Here is a 13,007-nt window from a genome sequence, read left to right as displayed (position 1 = left end):
CACACACACACACACACACACACACACACACACACACACACACACACACACACACACACACACACACACACACACACACACACACACACACACACACACACACCCCTCCCTCCGCCTTGTCCTACCCTCTCATACACACACACACGTGCGCGGAACGCGTGCACATGCTTGGATACACTCAACGACGTGCGGCCTTTCTACTCTCCTTGATCCGTTTCGCTGCCGGCGCTTTCTTCTTGATTTCACTCGTTTGCACAGAAATCGAATTTCCACGACGATCGAAGCGACATTGTGGACGATATTGACAGGGGAAAGGAGGCAAAGAAGACAGTGTTACAATTGCTGTACGACAACTATGGATGATTAAAGCTCTCCGTACAAGACATCTGTAACGCGTTACGTTACGTTAAATACTGATCGTAAACTGAAGTCTGTACGTAATTATAAACTTACATCACACACAAGAGGAAAATCGTAACGTAATGTTTAACATTACGATAACAGATTTCAACTTATCAGAAAGATAGGTAGTTCTTATTGCCTGTACTTTTTAATTCTGCATTAGGTTTCACGGATATTTTTGTACGGAGCTTAAATAAAAAAAAAAAAATACTTTTATTTTAAATGGCATGAGTATCAGTACAATCAAGATGTCAGTTGCTTTTCATTTGCACCACAGATAATTCTCATTTGTGACGTCATATGAATGACTTACACTGCTTTCCATTTGATGATACAAATCGACACAAGCGTCGTTCTATCCTTCTTGACATTCAGAGAGTGACAAAGATAGAACGACACTTGTGTCGACTGGTGTCGACTGTGTCTCCTAAAAGGAAAGCAGCCATAGTTGAATGCACGTTCCTTTTCATTCTGACAACAGACAATTCAATTGAATTTTACAATTTACAATCTCGAGACTTAATTTTAATTTTATTGTTAGTTCAACTAACTCTTCATTCTTTTCTAGTTCTAAGAATTAAAAAAAGGTGAAAAGTAAGTTGAATCGAGATTAAAGTTAATCTATATTGATAAAAAAAATGGGCTTGTTAACTCATATTAAAAATAAGATTATAATCTTGTGCGTTACGCGATAACTTTGTCCCTAAAGTAAGCAACTAACATCATTATCTGAGTATAAAATACTTTTAGACTCAGTAATGACTTGTATGAAAATGAAAACAACTATTATTGAGCACGAACATGACGCCATTTGATCCAATCAACAATTCGTAATACGTGCCGCGGCGATGTTTTATCGTATCACGAGACAAATGAGATGATTTCAGCGTACGGTGCTGAGTTGGTGAGTTTCCTCGCGCCTATTTTCTACCGAGACAGAGACGATCGCCTGCCTTCCTCCCTTTCGACCGCGCCTCTCGCCCGCTTCGTTCGTCTCGCCGAACAACGAATACGACACGACGTGACTTCTGGACGAAATGTGTGTGCCGGACGGTTGTTGTGGGGAAAGGAACGCTGCGAGATCCGCCTCTACGAGGATGGAGCTAAAACGAGTTTCGTGCGCCTGTTTCGGGGGAAGGTCTTTCGCGATGAGTCTACTCGCTTCGCTCATACGAATGAACAACCGAACGAATGTGAACGTCGCTCGCTCATGGATCTTGGATTTTAGCTCGAAGATGTTCGTGAAGCTACCTTAGAGTCAAGAAAGGTTTCATTGTATCGTTGAAAGTGTCACTTTACGGATTAAAATGCAACCCGTTGCTTATAAACACAAAAGTTTTAGTTAGAAAAAACAGCTGTATTGTCTCCTCTTGTCCCTGAAGAAAAATACTGCTCGAGCTAATTATGCTATCGAAGAAAAAACTTTTGATATTAAATAACGTGGACAATTTTGAATTAAAAAAAAATACTAATAGAGAGCGATGATTAAATCTACAATTTTCTATAATAATGTATGAATAATTGGAATTTATGTCAATATAAGTCATAAAATGTAATTTCCGAGCATATTTCGATTTATTTTATTTCCAATAATTTTTGTAACTTTGTCGTTGACAATTCCGCATCAATAATCATATTTATATTATATTACATTTTTATATTATACGATAATTACACAAAATAAGAAAAAAAAGAATGCAGACGAGTTATAAAACGCCTCGACAAACATACCGATAAATAATACTGAGGTTTCACGAGCAGTTATAAAACAGTAGCGGAACGAGTCGATCTTAGAATTATCTTCTGCATATTCCATTCGAGAGAGAAAGAGAGAGAAAGAGATAATTTCACGCTTGGTTGACCACTGTTTGTATATTCGGAAACCTGCTTACGCAGCCTTGACTTTATGAACGCCATACGTAATATGGTCGCTTCACAGGTTAACATTACCTGTAGAATGATTAGAGTGATTCGAATGCACTTGCGTGAAATTCATTCCAATTATATATATTAAATCTCAAACAGTATTTGTCAATATTTATAATTATTAATACATTATTAATATGTGCATAAAATTACAAATTACATTCTTTTTCAAATTTACGAAAATTTACTCCATTCTTCTCTGTTTAGTTTTCATCTCATCATATAAAATTAAATCTGATTTTATTAAGCTAAAATCTGTCTGCCATTCGAATCTCATTTGGCAAAAAAAGAGAAAATATCGTTCTATAAAATGACATTACATAGTTAATGAAATACAGATTTGTACGAGTTGCTAATAAAAGATTAGCTTAGCGTAACGACATTTGTACGAGATGTACGATTGAATATATTTCAGTTGGACCACGGAGCGACCTTCTCTTCTTTTACCTTCTCTTCTTTTACTCGTTCTCCAAACAATGAATACAATACGACATGACGGCGCAGACAAAACGCGCGCGCGCGAAACAATGAACTCAGAAAAAAAGGAAGCTGAATTTGACGGAGCGAGAGGCCGATAAAAAACTGCGCTAAAAGCAAGAGCAGTTTCTCGAAGTCGCCAAACGAATCACAAAGTCCCTCGAATATTCATTTCTGTGATTTTCGACATGTCTCTCTTTCTCTTTCTTTGTTTCTCGGCAAAAAATTGCAGAAATTATTTTCACATTTTATGTAGTGTATATTAATAATGTTTTCTTTTCCCCTGACTCTGTATCTTTTAGAATAAAATAAAATAATTAGATATTTTCATAACTATTTTCTCAATTCTTAATTTCATTCTCAGTAAATATTTTGATAAAACCTACTATCTAACTATTAACTGTAAAAACTAACCCAACTATTAACTGTTAAGCATTAACAAATTAATGACTAATACACCGTAATGCTATGTAATGTACCTAATAACATAGTATTTTACATTTACATAGTAAAAAGGATATTTATAAAGTAACAATCGGCTTTGAGTGTCAAAGTTAAACGGAAATGTTACGCACAGCAACTCAAACATTCGTTCGATAAGACCCGCTGAGGTAATCTTACACCGTTAATTTCGATGCAGCTGACGCAGGAAAATTCCGCACGCTCGCAACTACGACAGCCACGCGGAAATGGTCATACTTAACTCAACTTGAGATTTTCATGTGTCACTCGGTTGAAACATTCATGCAATACAACTCGCAATGCTATGCTTGAAGTATTGCGGCAATTCTGTCTCGGAAATCGTATAAGTACTTCTTGCGTGAAAAAAAACTTACTGTTCAAAATAATGTATTAATACCAATTACTTTTTACGAAATTTACAATATTTATATATGTCGGGTCCTCATTTCTAAATATTTTTCATTACTTTTTTATAAAGACCTTCTAATAAAAATTTGGATACGAAAAAGCTACTTTTGATCGGTTTGTCATTTTTTAACAATTTTTAAGAGAAAGAAATATATAAGAGAAAAGGATAGTGTAGAAAGAGAAAGAGACAGTCAATGTATGTCCTCCTCTCTCGTAGATTTTTATTAAAAATTTACTACCCCCTCCCCCTGCATATAAAACTGTGGCTCGTGTTCAGACTCTTTTTGAAGGTCTCTTTTTGTAATTGATATGATATTACTCGAATTTTTTAGTTCATACAGCTCTGTCAGAATCCTGTCGAGAATTTCTTTTATTATTCTCGCTTGCTCGCGTTGCATTCCGTTTGCGCTTAAGTTTGGAAAAACACGTGGCGACAGCCCCGACGACATGGCCGTTGCGACGGCCCCCATTTCGAACACGGAGCGATTAAGTAACGGAGCACGCTCGTCCGCTCGCTCAGTCCCTCCCTTCCTCTCATTCCTCCGTTCACCCCGTGCACGAGAATAAATTCACCCTGTACGGGTCGCGCGGGGATCGATACGCACGATTATTTCGGGAACTCGCCCCGTTGTCGTCCCTCGAGAACCGACGAGCGGCAAAGCTTGGGAGGAGAGCAAGCGAGGTAGAACGATCGAAGAGAAAGAGAAAGAGAAAGAGAGCCCTTCTCGCTCTCACTCCCTATTCTCTCCCTGAAACAGCGCGAAGGCTGCGCGAGAGATGGCACGGGGAAAGAAACGCTCAGGAAAGATCGAGCGAGCACGTAGCGACGACAACGACGCGTGCGGCAACGTTTTCCGGATCGATTTCCGTCGAAACGCGCGTCGCAGGTCATCGCGGCGACACGGTTCTTTGTCCTCCATGTTATACCTTTTGCTCGCCTTCTCGCGCGAACGAATCCGAGGCTCCCACGATACGAACGTCATTGCGTGACCGAGCTGGTATGGGGTCTTGTAATAAGGGACTAAAAATCATCCGAAGGCGTAACTACGAGCGGCGGCCTCCTCATTGTGCGCTTTGTAACTTCGATCAATTTAATGAAGACGAGAAAGAGAGAAAGAGAATGTATAACATTAGCGTTTATATTGGCGATAATTGTATAGTTATTTCATTTATTTAACTATTTATGACGCTAATAAATAATTCATATTACGATTACGTGCCATTTTGTGAAAGTTGGGACAACATTTTCGCATTAGAGTATCATATTAAAGTATCATATGATAAGAGTGATAAGTTTGCAACGCTTTCTTGTAATCCCTTTGTGTATGTTCATGCATTTCGAAATTAATATGAGGAACTTTTCTCGTGGTTAAATAAAATATAAAGTTAGAACACGGCTATTCCTCAAACCCGAATATGTATACTGACACACACTTATAAAAGATGAGTGTTTCATTCTCTATCCGAAACGCCAATCGTTTCTAACGAGCGAATTGTGATCCACAATCAAAATGTTATGTATGTCAAATTTCTTTAACGTTTTCTGAGAGCGTGCATGTTATTTCAAAATCATTTGATAAGGAGAAAGGGATCGTCAAAGAAACGCGTATGACGGTCGTCATATATAATTTCGTCGGATTTATAGAGCATAATGAAAGGATATCTAAGTTAAGAAACGCTCGAGGAATTCTTTGTTACAATCTTTAATATATCTCTTGTGATTCTCTCTTGGAGAATTTCTTAATTTCTTCTTAATCTTGATAAATATGTATACCGATGGAAAATATTATGCTTCCGTTTTAAAAACAGCTTTAGTATCTTATGATTATGAAGGATCTTCTATTGCTTATATATATTCATAGTAGATTCATAAATATTATTAATATAGTATATAATTATAAATAAAATTATTTTAAAAGCCTCATTCACATACAAAAATTATATCTACTGTTCCGATGATAAAAGTTAATATATATTATAAATGAATCAAATCACACATAAATACGTCTTCATTCATAATGTGCTAGCTAGTAGACTTGACGATGATTTCTTTATTCATGTATGCTAATTGCGGTGTACAGATTACGCCGATCACGAGATTCTGTAGATATCGTGAACTAATCGAATGCAATAGTCGATATCATTCTTATACGTGCGTATATTATAGAACATATGTTTTAAATTATATTTATAATTATATAAGTAGACGCTATCGACGATTACAAAAATTATTTCATAATTAGAAACAGCAATATTTGTAAGTGGAATTTTTCTCTCAAAATATCTCATATTTCCACATATTTTTCGAATTCGTTGACCAAGAGAAATCATATAATTCCCGTGAATTAAATTTTCGACGATCATATAAATAGGGAAAAATGTGTAAATGAATAAAGATTATTTCTGCAAATGAAGATAGATATCATTTCCTCACGTTTATATTTAAATAGCTGAAGTCAATAATTAATTAATTTCAAACTGTCAATTGACGCGCTATAAGAAATTTAATATTTGATAATGAATCCACGTACAATATTAAATCGCGCACAGACGATCGAATGTAACGCTTGTAGATTCGGATATAGAGAAATCTCTTTGTCGTCGATCACGAAGGCCAACGTTCGTACATTACACGTTGCCATTTTTCATAGCACCGATAAATATCAGCTGCGTCGTACATCCACCATGGCGTTCTTCGCCATCGGCGATTAGTCACGTTTCGATTTCGTAGGACGATCGACCGCTGCGCGAAATGGGCCGCCTGCTAAGCAACGCGTTTTAAACGGCCGTTCATGGCCTGCGAGCCTACTACGTGTCCACGTAAATTTTCGTTTCAACAAGCTCGGCTCTTTCGTGTTTACTCGAGATTTGACGCTCTATTATTGTAAAAATAATTAATTAATCTTGAATACTGTTGACAATATTAAATAGATTAAAGTGTACTTTTAACATAAAGAAATTGATACACAAAGTTATAATTAATTTTTTATAAACCGGATAATATCAGTAATGATTGAATGATAACATTTACGTTCCGTGTATCTGAAGCAATTGCATTATCAATCAGCTGTTGAGCAAGTGATTAATCGTGTTGTTGTGCATTTATTTGTATGTACGACTTCATGATTGAGATATGAGACGCGACGTGTTTCCCAACCGTACTTTTCAGAATTTAAGATAGAAAGTCGACAACACACGAAATCATCCATCATCGAATACGCCGAGATATTCAGTTAATTTTTGTATTGCTATCAGCGTGTCATGGAGTGTAAAGCAAGTCGTCTTTGCGCGTCGATTACAACGTGAACGCAATTTAAAACGAAAACTTCAACTGAATGAGAGATTATAGTCGCGCGCGGCCTTCTGTCACGTTATCGACCGTTTAATCACCACCAAGGCGCACCTATCACCGATAACGTGCGGTCTGTATGCGTGGCTCCGTATATTCCTCCGACACGACAAGACGCGACCTTCCCGCATCGACAAAAACAAAAAGAAGATAGAATTTAATAGCCTAAAGACCAAAGACATAGAACACGGACTGCGCGTCATCCGTGTGTAAAATTGATCGACAAAAATGAGAGAGATAGAACGCAAAGATGGCCAGTCTCTATCTCTTACTATTCAACCAATCATCTTAGAAAGACAGGGAGATTGGATGTCTTCATGCTTCTTTTCTCTCGTTTTTATTGACTATTTTTGATACATTATTTATACAGATACTCCATGTCTTTGCTAAAAACGGTCGCAAACGATGCGTTCACTTGACAAATATTCTAAACAAGTGTCGCTCTATACGAATTATCCGTTTGCCGAATATTTGAGGAATGAAAACATCTTTTTCCCATTGAACGCCATAATTAAAGTTTTCTCGTAAAATACGAGTTTTACCATCATTTCGTCATAATTAAAGTTTTCTTGTAAAATACGATTTTTCATTTCTTTATTTTTACTAAGTTTGAAACATACTAATTCCCATTCGGATGATCTACTTAACGACTCGCTATCATAGTTGCAAGGTTAATTCGATATCGCCGCGTCATTATGAGGTCTATGAAAAAAAAAGAGCGAGAACACAGCGAATGATTCACGATACCGATTACGATTCGACCGAGACAAACATCGATCGGACGAGCAAGGTAACTGACGATATACTCGGATACGACTCATCGGCAGGCGAGACGTGTGTACTCATCGATCAAACCGCAGCAGTGTGTTCTCCCGTGTTAAGCTAGATCCACAGCTAAGCAGAAGTGTGTACGGTTCACGCACGGTTTATGGATTATGCATAATCTACATAGATCATGTAATAAGTTCACGTAGACGTTGCGTATGTTGCTACCCGATACAGCAATAGCGAACAGCATCACGTTACAGAGCTTTATGCGAATTGCAAACTTGTGCGTAATTTCCGGCGACAGACAAAACTCATTCCTTGTTTTAAGTACATAAAATGTGTATACAAAACAGTTTCATCACTACAAATTATTCATGAATTTATTACTTCATAAATTTAACTTAATTAATTTTTTATTTAATTATGTACATGTATACAATTTTAATTATTTTAATTATTTATACATACACAAATCGAAGTAAAGTTACTGTCAATGTGCATTTGACCTATTTCCTGAAGAAATGTGTGTAATTTATAAATATTAGTACAAACACGTTTTTATTTTTAATATACGTGCAAAGTTAATTCTTCCAAACTTGTTTACTTTAATACTTACTTGCATTATCCTAAATATAAACTTATTTCACCATCGATAATGAACACTAGTAAAGAACGAATATTGTAAGAACAAAGCTACGAGGATAAAATAGTCTTTACTAAGCGAGTCGATCGTTTTGGAAGCGTCTCTGAATTTCCCTTACGAGCGCATCGAGATTCTTGCGTTAAATGTTCCAACGGGGAAAAACGTGAAAAGACGAAAAACGAGAAAGAGAGACCTGACCACAACTTCTCGACTGTCGCAAGAAGTGCCCTCGCAGCTCGCGAAACGGCGCGCATCTCTCGCTACTTGCCGCCCGATTTAGGTCGTTAACGGTAAAACGCCGCAAGGAAGCCGCTCACGAAACCGAGGCAGATCCGTTACCGATGGCTCTCGATTTTGCCGGCTTAGTGAGAACGACGAAAAGGACTGTAGATGCATCTCGCAAGAATTGTATGCCGGACGGTATTGTACTTTTTATCGCTCGACGATTTAGAAATGAATTTGCAGGAAAACTAATGAAACTTAACTCTCCGACAGTAATGTGAATTTTAACTCTTCTGTCAATAAAAGGGATCTTCGAGAAACAGAGAAAATTTTTTATTATTCTGGATTACAAAAATATGAAAAAATTCTAATATACTTGTCAAAACTTTAACAAGTTTTTATCACCATAGAAGTCAGATTGTATTTTATTTTTACAGATTTAAATTTATCTACCAAAATTCTTACAATCTCACAAAATCTGGCAAAAGTATAAATGATACCTTTAAAGATTTGAAACAATTGACAATTGATGTTAATGCCGAGAGTTAAAGTCCTTGAACCTAATCAAGAGATACAAAATAGTTATGAAGAAATATCTGTCCACTCTTCACGTTATATGTTGCGTACAAATCATTATTTGAATGTGTTTATGTTTTAAAAAACTGTAAATTTGAATTATTGTGTGTGCAGTAGTATTAAAACCACGCACGGATCGATCTAATAAGAAAAAGTTACTTCGTAGAATAAATCTGCAATACTGCAGTGACGTACTATATATAAGAATCAACCCCTTGCCCTTCAGATTATTTCAGATCCGTGTTACAACGGCGGATGCATAATTCGGTAATGTCGGGCTTCCGTAACATACTTTGCTGCACGTAACGCTCACGGGTTACGTAAGTGCGGAAAAGCGTTAATCAGAGTCGATATCAACGGTGGATAACGCGTCCACGTCGATTGCTTCTCGTATGGCCTTTTCTACGAGATTTCTACCTCGATCCTTGCGCACGTAGAGAAGTAGCAGGAAAGATTTTCGCGGAGAATCGAACCGCATTCGCTAACGAACGCGTTTCTCGCGCGACACGTCTAATTACTCGCCTCGCTTCCACGCGCGTCGTTCCCTCGAGGACGAGCTTCCTCGAAGGACGCGCGAAACGATCCGTTACGCCATTGCATTACCGACATTAACGAAATTACTCGATATCATTTGATGACGTGGTACTGCGCCTGGGAATTTTTAAAATCTCTCTCATTAAATGTCGCTTAGCGTTAACTGTGGCCAATTTAATTCCACTTCCACATTTTTACCAGATTACAATTTTTACCTAAAGGTGCGATAACAAATCGACGTACCTCAAACTAGTCAGTCTGCAAGGTATTTACGTAATACTTAATAGTAAACGTTAAAATACGAAATTGTACAGCAATTATCCAAACGTATTATTTTTGTCACATAGCTTAACAAAAAATGCCTCGACCAATGGCTATTTACTAAATAATTTAACTAGTGACAATTTATTAAAGACTCTTCGGCCCGTATGACAATGATATGAAGAAAAAAAAACAGATGGACCGACAGATTGAAGTTAAACGACATCAAAATCCAAAGTGTCTGGAACGCGCGAAGGAGAGGAGGGAGAAACGAAAATAATGTCCTGTTTCTCTTTTTCTACGAGTACTTTTCGTTCACGTGCACTACCGTATGAATGCGTAATGGAACGACCGAATGCATGCGCTACGATGGAAATGCAAACATACATATTTCACTTGCAGTGCGTGCATTCGTTCATTCGTTCGTCCTTTTCTTGACGTCATCATATAGCATAATGCACACGGGTGACAAATAATCATTTGTTTCGTAGGAAGAAGCGACTGTGAAAGTTATGCATTCGCTTCTTCTTATTTTTCTTTAAAGCTTCAATATTCTACTTCTACCAGATAGATGATGCTGCATTTATCGGAATGTAATTGTGATCGCGATATCGCTTACTTGCTTACACTCCGATTTTTCACTTTGCTTCCCGTGATTCATCTCTTCTTGAAAGAATTTTAATAAGTTCTGAGAGAAACATGTACGAAATTTTAATAAATATTTGTTTCAATAGTGCCAGTTGAATATTTACTAATGCAAACATCTTTTTATTTTGGTACAAGAATGTATTAATTTGATTTAATTATTATATTTTTTTATTCAGCAAATATTTATGTTTCGTAAATAAATGTTATATTAGTATTATTCAAACAATTTTTTAAAAAAATTAAGTACATTTTTTTTTAGTGTACTAATTAAAATTCTATCAATTGCTGTTTTAATTAAAACGTTGCTCCAATTTAGAGTTTAAAAAGTACTTTATTTTCCGAAAAGTTGCTAATTTTAAGCTGTGTCGCTTCTATCAACGTAGCGAATTATCACATTCTTTGAAACAATAAAATAAATTTAAGTAGGATATAAATTACCATCTATTTAAAATCATTAACGTACGTTAATTTTTAAACAACTTTTCGAATTTGCTCTACAAGCTGACTCATAAACTGACGTTACTCCGTCAATTATTTAGTTGCTCCGAGATTTTAATTCGACAAGTCTGCGATAAATCCTCAAATTAACAGAATTATAATTGTTTTTCGTTTGGAGCAAAGTATGCGGTTGAGAAACCGCGTGACGACGATACAAATATCGCAACGAGATTTTCGATCGTAAAAAGGACCGCGGTGGTAGTTATCGTTATTACGAAAAACGCTCACTGATATCTCGCTGCGTCGTGCAAAATATTGCGTCGCTCTTCGTGACCGGCACGTACCTGAACCGAAATAACTCGGAGCACTATCTTCGTAACGTTTCGACGAATTCGCGGGACGAGCGAGACGGCCGTAAACCGTCAAGGTGAGCGAAAGAGAGATGAAAGAAGAAAAAAAAAAGAAGAATTACACTTTGTACAAAACTCACGGGAGAGAACTTCCTGTAGCAGCGCACGGTCCGGGCTCCTTCCCACTCTCCTTGGAATCCCGCGAGGTCGTCGGGGCCGTTTACTCCTGGAACGCACAAACGCGTCGTGTCACCTTCCGCGTTTTCACGAGAGCTCGTCGTCGGGCATCACCGTCGGTCGCTCTCTCACTCCGTGGGACTTCCACGCCGGCCGACGAAAACCGAAATGGGAACGTCGGGTCGAGTCGGATCGCGTCGCGCCGCGCCGCGTCGTTGCGTGGTGTTGCGTCGCGTCGTCCGGTCGCTCGCGAGTGTCTCTCTCTTTTTTTTTTATTCTCTTCTCCTATTCCCGAACACCGCTATTCCGTCAACACGATTCCATTCCCGTCCGCGTCACTCCGCTATATCCCCGTTATGTTGTCACGTCGCTGAAAACGCACCGATCGTAGGCCCACTTGAGAGTTACGAAGGAAGGATTTTCGAGGAGGGGAGCCCCGCGCACTCCGCGCCCAAAGCTCACGGAGCCGGAGTAATACGAGCCGGCGAATCTTCGCGCGACAAGAACAAGAGGCGGAGATAGAAGCAAAAGGAAAAAAACTTTGCCTCGCACTGTCTTCACATTCTCCTTTTCTTTCACTCCGTTGTCTCGATCTCGTTTGATGTCCCGACGCGATAACGAACGAGCGCGGATAGATCGCACAGAGGATAATCTATTGTTTCTATCTCTCTGCTTCGTGCGTCAAACTTCTCCTATCTCTCTCTCTCTTTCTCTCTCTCTCTCTCTCTCTCTCTTTCCCCCGCGCACTTTCGACGCACTGCAGTAGATGGACAGATAACACACGTAACGCCCGCTGTTACTACACGTATATCGCGTTACGCGTGGGACGCGACAGATGAACTCGCACTCGACTGTCGATCAGCTCCGCTCGCGCTTGTCCGCCCGAGGATCACCGGAGGAGGCCGTGCACGGTCACACGTCTCTCGCGCTCGACACGTCCGAACGTCGCGGGCACCGATGGCGGAGTGACAGCGGAATGAACCGGTGGCGCCGCGAGCACCGACGGTGGCGCCCTCGTCAACTTTAAACGGCCGCCCATTGGCGCGGGTCGCGGAGCGCGCGAACGCGCCCACACATACACACCCACGTAGGCAAGTGCGCGCGCTCGCGACGCTAGTGCTCTTCGAAGATCGGAATATCACGGAACCGGAATGCACGCACGCACGCACGCACACATACACGTACACCGACACGCGCCGAAAAGCCGCGCGCGGATACGACAGCTACACTCCGCCGAATCTATAATGGATATTCGCACCGACGGACCACCTGGCCCACCACCGGTCTCTCCCCCCCCCCGTTCCTACATCATCTAACGGGTGTCCACCGATACACATCGACGCGATCGCGGCAACGCCGTTTTGCT

The 13,007-nt window shown here is 39.2% G+C and overlaps 1 protein-coding gene across 18 annotated transcripts in view; it reads right to left on the bottom strand.

Annotated features, from left to right (window-relative positions):
* The window catches only part of LOC108723300 (bromodomain adjacent to zinc finger domain protein 2B), a 154,662-nt gene extending 142,070 nt beyond the window's left edge, over positions 1 to 12,592 (bottom strand). For all 18 annotated transcript variants that reach the window (XM_018448919.1, XM_018448930.1, XM_018448924.1 and 15 more), the window contains exon 1: positions 11,605 to 12,592. The gene's annotated coding sequence lies outside the window, so the exon portion shown is untranslated. The remainder of the gene's footprint in view (positions 1 to 11,604) is intronic.
* Between the last annotated feature and the right edge of the window lie 415 nt (positions 12,593 to 13,007).

The sequence above is a fragment of the Mycetomoellerius zeteki genome, unplaced genomic scaffold (assembly GCF_001594055.1).
Source record: "Mycetomoellerius zeteki isolate Tzet28-1 unplaced genomic scaffold, Tzet1.0 scaffold228, whole genome shotgun sequence".
Taxonomy (NCBI): Eukaryota; Metazoa; Arthropoda; class Insecta; order Hymenoptera; family Formicidae; genus Mycetomoellerius; species Mycetomoellerius zeteki.
Note: the sequence above shows the minus strand (reverse complement) of the source record. Positions and strands in the feature narration are given on the sequence as shown.